Source organism: Galeopterus variegatus, unplaced genomic scaffold, assembly GCF_000696425.1.
Source record: "Galeopterus variegatus unplaced genomic scaffold, G_variegatus-3.0.2 Scaffold1614, whole genome shotgun sequence".
NCBI classification, from domain to species: domain Eukaryota; kingdom Metazoa; phylum Chordata; class Mammalia; order Dermoptera; family Cynocephalidae; genus Galeopterus; species Galeopterus variegatus.
Window position 1 is genome coordinate 284607 of NW_007727725.1, and position 8020 is coordinate 292626.

The window sequence follows — 8020 nt, forward strand, 5'->3', positions numbered from 1 at the left end:
GTTGTTGTGACCTAGGCACCAGACATTCAAGTGAATGAGTGATGCATGCCAAGTTACTGGATGATTCTAGCTCCCAGATCACAAGTGAGTCCCAGCTTCAAATCTTCATAGTTGAGATATAATAGAGACAAATCATCCCTGAAGCACTAACACTTACCCAGCTGTGTCCAGTCTGGCTGTGGCCACTAGGCATCCATGCTGTGCCATTCTATGCTGTAGCCAGCACCCCCACCCAGATGTCATGCAGCCCCGCCTTCTCTCACCCCGTGGTTTTCATGGACTAGGTGATACTCCACTGCGGCAACAGGCCCTCTTGGGCTCACCCTGTCCTGTGGTTACCATAGACTGTTAAAACAGAATTTTCCACTCTAAGATGAAGTCATAACCACATAAGATCATAATTAGGCATCCATGCTGTGCCATTCTATGCTGTAGCCAGCACCCCCACCCAGATGTCATGCAGCCCCGCCTTCTCTGTGGTTTTCATGGACTAGGTGATACTCCACTGCGGCAACAGGCCCCCTTGGGCTCACCCTGTCCTGTGGTTACCATAGACTGTTAAAACAGAATTTTCCACTCTAAGACATGAGGTCACAAAGGTTGTCTGCTATGTTTTCTTCTCAAAGATGCACAGTTTTAGGTTTTACGTTTAGGGGTGTGATCTACTGTGAGCTCATCTTTGTGTGAGGTGTGGGACCACTTGTCCCAGCATCACTTATTGAACAGAAAACCCTCCTCTGCATCGCCTTTGCTAATGTTCCAATTTGTAAAGGAGAGATGGGGGTCTGAGGAAAAGCTCAGCAGGGTTTTCAAGAAGGGCGAGTGAGTCCAGGCCTGGGTTGTATGTCCTCTCCCTGGGTCAGCAGAAGTGTCTGTCCCTCTGCCGCTTCCAGGAATGAGCAGGACGGAGATGGATGGGTCCCCACTGCTAGGTCCCCACTGTGTCTCCAAAGCACGTGCCATGTGGTCAGCAGTCAAGGGGTGCAGTGCCCCAGGAGGGTCCTCACATCTGTGAAGGCCTCACCCTCTCAGCTTGGGATCGCGAACACTCTCCCTCATTAGGGAGGTGGGGGAGATCGAGGGCTCCAGCCCCAAACCTCACCAGCCCTGGCTGTCAGGAGAGCCTGTCCTTCCAGAGACTCCTGCGCTTCACCAAGCTGAGGTTTCCTGTACTGTTGGACATTTATATGGATTCCAAAAATTCAGTAAATATTTACATTTTAGACTAATTCATTGGTAAATATTCCTAAAAAGAGTTACTGTTTTTCAAGGGAATAAACTTTTTCTGTGAATGTTTGTGCCAATTTTTAAATCAAAATCTAATTTCCAATAGAAAAAGCACAAATTCTGAGTGTGTAGCTTCAAGAATGTTCCCCATTAGCTCTCATGTACCACCTCCTGGATTAGGTTTTGCCAGTCCCAGAGCTTCATACAGATGGAATTACACAGAATGTGATCTTGTGTGTCTGGATGAAATCACTCAGCATCATATTCTTGACACCCACTCATGCTGTGTGAGTCAGAAGTCAACTCCTCTGCACTGTTCAGTAGCGCTCCTGCTGTGGGCGAGCTATGCCCCCAAAGTTCATGTATTAACCCCACTGTGACAGGTGGGAAATCCTGTTATGGTAACTGAAAGGTGGGGCCTTTAAGAGGTGATTGTACTGTGAGGACCACGCCCTAGTGAATGGGTTGATCCATTCATGGAGTAATAAGGTGAAGGTTTAATGGGTGGCCATGGGCGTGGTTCTGATGGGTTTATGAGGACAGCAAGTGAGCAGGTTTGCTCTCTCTTGATCAAGCCATCTGCCATGTGACACCCTGCGGTGCTATGAAGAGTCACCACCCACCAACGAGGTCCTCACCAGGTGTGTTCCCTGGACTCTGGACTTCCCAGCCCTCAAAACTGTGAGGAATAAATGTCATTTCTTCATAAATCACCTAGTTTCAGGTATTCTGTTGTATTGGAGGCTTGGTTGAAGAAGGAATAGTCTTTATTCGGCATACACATATCTAATACTTAAACAGTCCAAAGGAGAAACTCAGAAACTCAACTGCTACCAGCAAAGATAAATGAAAACTGAGTAGCTGCCAGCAGAGTAAACATGTTCTATTTTTAGATATGAGCTCAGGCAGCCAGCTTCTGCTTCACAAACTGAAGAACATACAATAGCAATAAGCTAAAAAGATACATTGGTGCACATGCACACTAACTCCACCCAAAAACAACTTGTTTACAAGAAATGTGCTGCTGGGCACCCCCACCTAACCTAAACCGAGGGAGCCTGACTAAATTATCCTATTTTCCCAACAGATACATGTACTAGTTTGCTACAGTTTACTTTTCCAGTTCTTCTAAATGTGTGTGCACTAGGTCAGCTAAGCTTTAGCAACTCAATGTTTTTTTCCCACCTGCTATTTATTATGTAACAAAAAAGAGGCCATGTTCAGTACTTGAACTGTTCAAAAGCCCAGAATAGTCATTGTCATATCACTGAACTGGAACTGAAACCTATAAGTTATATGCTGTAGGCCAAAGCACTTTTCTTTTTCTCTCCTTATTGTGCTGATGAATCTTTATATGCAGTAGCTGCTTCAAAAGTAAAAAGGTCATTTTTTCCCCAAGCATTCCAGCAAGTTTCATGAGTTGATATAAAGAATGAGAGCATGTAAGAACACACTGCTGTGTGAGAGTCATCCTATAAAAGACAACTGTGCTTCTTTTTATGAAGTAGATCCCTGCCAGTTCCGTACAGATCTGAAGTCTATTTTTGTAAATGAAATAAGACCCTTGGATTAAGCTGTAAGTCTATCTTTAATGGTTTACAGTAGTTAGTCCAGAGCCTGTGTATGTTCAGTCCAAGTTCAAATAATAATTTAAAATGTCACACATACTGAAGTTACTTTTTCATCCATTACATATACATAAATGGTTAATGGGTTTATATTTTTGAGGGATGGTGTTGAGAAAATAGAATAGTTTGGTCAGGGCCCTTGCCTCGGGTCCAGTTGGGTGTGGTTCAGCATCCTTTGTAAGCAAATTGTGTGTAATGTGTGGAGTTAGTGCGCCTGTGCACCAATGTATATTTTTTGTTTTGTTGCTATTCTTGTGTTCTTGAGAGAGAGAGAGAGAGTTTTAGTGAAGGAGGTGGGTAGGCGTCAGCCTTGGGCATCCTCCTGGCGCAGCCATGCTTTCCAACCTATGGCTCCAAGAACCTTTTGGCCAGTTAGCTAGCTCGTTAGACCTGTGTGAAGGGGACTGGGGACCCAGCTTGGCATGTGAAAGGTTTGTGACCCAGTCTGTGAATGGGCTTGAGGGGTCTGTGAGCTCCAGACCCAGTCTTAGCTCGACAATTGGCCCAGTCATCCGCAGGATTATGCCACAGATGGTCACTAACGGGTTCTTTTTAGTATCACCCAAGTAAAGATATAGAATCACCTTTGTTCCTGGAGAAGTGACTCAAACAAAAATATTTTGTTTTCAGGACTGCTTTGATACCAGAGGAGAGGGTCTGGGGAGGTTAAGTCACTGACCTGACCATGTTCCCTGCTAAGTTCTTGACTCCACTGCAGGAAAGAATTCAAGGGAGGAATAAGAGTAGAAAGTGTAAGTGAGCAAGTTTAATAGAAAGAATAGGAAATACACACTTCACAGACAGCGTGCAGGCTGGCTGGAGAGTGAGCAGCAACCCCTGCTTTGTTCTGGCTTCCAACTTTTGTAGCTGGCTATCTATCCATGATCATGCTATGTATGAATAGTTAACTAAAGGGGTGGTTCCGTTATGTAACTCTTATGTAATTCCTAGTCATGTTTTTCACATGCTGTTTGTTCCTTTTGGAGCATGCTCAGTTGTCAAATTCCAGCATATATACTGAGAATACTTAAAATAGACTGCTCTCTAGTGCCTCCAATGGAAGGCCATTCAAGCATAGACTCTTTTTACTGAGCATGTTGGACCACTGGAATTGATCAAACTTGCCTCCTCTGGTTTCAGTCTCCTCATGTTGGTGCTGAAAATAGGTGCTACATGCAACAGTAACTCAGGGCCCAGAGGAGGGGCCCTTATTAAATGTTTTTGTAAAATGAAACTATACTATACTGGCATTTAATTTCCACCTAGTTGCCAGTATAATGAAAGTATTTATGCTGCATGCATGTAGTGTCATATATGTTCATATATGTTCATATTTAAGAGTAATATGAATGTTCCTGGGCTACTATGTGATGTGCAACTATTGTGGAGACTACTCATTTGTGGTACACAAAGAGAAGCAAGAAAAGGGATGTTCGGTGCTCTTGGACAACGTGCCTTGTTATGTAAGACTATATTGCATTCATCCTGTCTGAGGGGAAGGATTTGACAGTTAATTTGTCTTCTCTCTTACTTAAGAACTTTCTTTTGTAATGAAAATAGCTTTACAATTCATTATGAGTATAAAACACATAGTATATAAAATTCATAGTAGAAAGGAATGAAAATCATCTAATTCTATGAGCCAGAGATAATTGGAGTTAATAGTTTTCCATGTATTATTCCAGGTTTAGATTTGCCCTAAAACTGTATTTTTAGCCAATATTGAGTTTTGAGCTCTTTTAAATTGATCAAACTTGCCTCCTCTGGTTTCAGTCTCCTCATGTTGGTGCTGAAAATAGGTGCTACATGTAACAGTAACTCAGGGCCCAGAGGAGGGGCCCTTATTAAATGTTTTTGTAAAATGAAACTATACTATACTGGCATTTAATTTCCACCTAGTTGCCAGTATAATGAAAGTATTTATGCTGCATGCATGTAGTGTCATATATGTTCATATATGTTCATATTTAAGAGTAATATGAATGTTCCTGGGCTACTATGTGATGTGCAACTATTGTGGAGACTACTCATTTGTGGTACACAAAGAGAAGCAAGAAAAGGGATGTTCGGTGCTCTTGGACAACGTGCCTTGTTATGTAAGACTATATTGCATTCATCCTGTCTGAGGGGAAGGATTTGACAGTTAATTTGTCTTCTCTCTTACTTAAGAACTTTCTTTTGTAATGAAAATAGCTTTACAATTCATTATGAGTATAAAACACATAGTATATAAAATTCATAGTAGAAAAGAATGAAAATCATCTAATTCTATGAGCCAGAGATAATTGGAGTTAATAGTTTTCCATGTATTATTCCAGGTTTAGATTTGCCCTAAAACTGTATTTTTAGCCAATATTGAGTTTTGAGCTCTTTTACCTGCCCGTAATCCTGCCAACTTGGCCAATTGTTGAGCTAGGGCTAGGTCTGGAGCTCACAAACCCCTCAAGCCCATTCACAGACTAGGTCACAAACCCTTCACATGCCAGGCTGGGTCCCCAGACCCCTCACATGCCAGGCTGGGTCTCTAGACCCCTCACATATCAGGCTTGGTCACTAGACCCCTCACACGCAGGTCTAAGAGCTAGGTAACTGGCATACAGGTCCTTGGAAGCTGTAGGTTTGAGAGCATGGCTGTGTGGACGGATGTCCAAGGCAGACGCCGGCAAAGTCACGGTGCCTCACATGCACAGTAACTACACCCACACACACGCAATTTGCTTACAAACAATGTGCCCCACCACTCCCAACCAGACCTAAGGTGAGGGGACCTGATTAAATTATTCTATTTTCCCAACATGAGTCATACTGAATATGCTGTTTGTCAAACTGCTTTGGTGACTGAATGGTATATTATGCATAGTTTTTCAAGTCAAACATATACATTCATATCATTTTTAATCTGTACTATATATGTGTATCATATAAACAATACTATTTGGTCATTTATTATTTTTCACTATTACAAAAAATTAAAATAAACTTTATTTGATCATTTTTTCTGTTGTTGTCTAAGATGGAAATTCATTCATTCAAAAAATGTATTGACTATTACGTGCTGGACACTTCTTGGTTCTAGGTGGTAGTGAATAAAGCAGACAAAAGTTTTTGACCTCATGCAACATATATTCTAGTGAAGACAGCAAACAATAACAAAATAAATAGTTAAAAAATATGTAGTTGTTAGATGGTATGTACTACAGAGAAAAAAGAAAGCATGAAAGAGTTATAGTAGTATTAAAGGGTAGAGTGCAATTGTAAATAGGATGGTCAGGATGTGGAATTGTTGGATCAATGTACATCAGACATTGTAAAACACATTAGTTTTTTTTCCAGAAATCTTTTACCTTTCCCACTAATAATGTATGCATGTATTTTCCTCATATTATAAAAAAAAAAAATCAGTTTTTTTTTTTTGATTGGTAAAGGGATTGCAACCCTTGACACCACGTTCAGCCAGCAAGCACACTGGCCATGCCTATATAGGATCCGAACCCATGGCCACAGCACTGCCAGCGCTGCACGCTCCCGAGTGAGCTATGGGGCCGCCCCCCCCCCCAAATCAGTCTTTTAAAAATACAATTTTAATGTGCAAAATCTAAATACTTTAAATTTACATTTCTTTATTACTGATGATGTTGATCTTTATTTTTTCATGACTATCAAACATTTGTGTATTTTTAATGTAAACTACCAGTTCATATCATTTACACCTTGTAGCAGATATCCTGTCATTTCTATTGAGGTGTACCATTTCTGTGAGTGCCAGCCAACTTCCAGCTGCCAGCGTCTGCAGTTCTTTCCTTGAAAGTGTTGTCCAAAGCCACTCTGCTCTTCCACATTAGCTGACCTCAAGTGTCAGAGAATGAACATTCCCTAGGGGCTGCTTTGCATCAATAGCTGACAAGAGTTGGTGATAAAAACCTCTGTTCCTCACCCCTTATGATTGTAACTCTGAAGCTTGTGTTCTGTACTATTTCCCCAAGTTTCCCTGTAAGATAAGCTGCTGTTGCCTGCACTGGTAGCTGGTATGATAATGTTCCCTTTATTAGCGACCTTTCCTTCCAATCACTTTCTTCCTTCCCAGCCATTGCTTCTACCACCTCCTATAAAAATTATTCACATGTGGATTCTTTTCTTAGGGTCATCTTGTGGACACTGAACACCATTTTCAGACAAAAGTTGTTCTTCTCCTTAATTGCTACAAACTTTCTAAGTATCAATAACATAGTTTTGTCAGATACATAGCTTATAGATATTTTTCTAGTTTGTTTTTTTTTTAAATCATTTTTTCTTGGTGAGAAATTTTGGATTTTTGTTTGGTCAAATATATCCCAATTTTTGCTTTATGAATTTTGGCCACAGAGCCATATTTATTTATTTTTTATTTTATGCCCCTCTAAAATTTAATAAGTAAATTATTTTGATGTTTTGTTAGTACTCTTATAGGTGTTTTGTTTGGTTTTACTTTTCATATGGAATACTGGTGAAAGATGAGAGAGAGAGATATTCAAGTTTGCTTTTCTTTTCATATTGGTAGCTATTTGTCCCAATACTGTTTATTGAGATGTTATATTATTTGAAATCAAAACTAGCCTTTGGCCATGTTATTAAGTAACAAAATTAGATCCTCAAACCAATTTTCCTCTCTCTTCTCATTGTGCTGCTGTGTGGTTCCTGACTACCTGTGTCTGTAATGCTCGCAATTCTTATAACACTTAAGCCCCTAATACCTAGTATCTGCATTTACGAGTGAATCTGATATTAATCATGTGTATATATCACATTGTTCATTTAGGTTAGCTTATTATCAAGATCTCTACTTTTGTTTACATATTTAAATTTAACTCTTACTTCTGAAACAATTTAATTTGTCTCCCATTAAAGGTATATCAGCCATCATTGTATTATTTTTGGACAAAATGTCTTCTCTTAGAACCCAATAAATCATACCAAGTAATAATCATTTTAGTCAATCTAGGTTTAAGGACAACTTTAGTAACATTAGTAAACTGAGTTGTTGAATAATTATGGCTAATTTTATCTTTGAAAGTTTTCTTGACTTTAAAAGTTCTCGTACTGGGCCGGCCCGGTGGTGCACTGGAGAGTGCGCCGCTTGGGAGTGTGGCGGCGCTCCCGCCAAGGGTTTGGATCCCATGTGGAGACCG